We start from the raw sequence: 229 nt of genomic DNA, 5'->3' as shown, positions 1-229 counted from the left end.
ACTTGTTGTTGGAAGGAACTTCTTCCAGCTGTGTGACATATCTTTATGGCTGATCAAGTGGATTAATCCTCCAGAGGGATGCTTGAGGTCACAACTGGATTTTTATGCCAAAACAACTACAAAAATCAGACACTGTCAGAAACTATTCTTCCTTGGATTTTTTATTTTACCATCTATTGAATTCAGTGAGTTTCTCCATGGGAATGTAAATTGCCTACTGGGGCGGGGG

This window comes from Haplochromis burtoni, unplaced genomic scaffold, assembly GCF_018398535.1.
Source record: "Haplochromis burtoni strain Fernald_Lab_line unplaced genomic scaffold, NCSU_Asbu1 Contig_7, whole genome shotgun sequence".
Classification (NCBI taxonomy): domain Eukaryota; kingdom Metazoa; phylum Chordata; class Actinopteri; order Cichliformes; family Cichlidae; genus Haplochromis; species Haplochromis burtoni.
The sequence above is the reverse complement of the archived record's forward strand: the minus strand, read 5'-3'. Positions refer to the sequence as shown.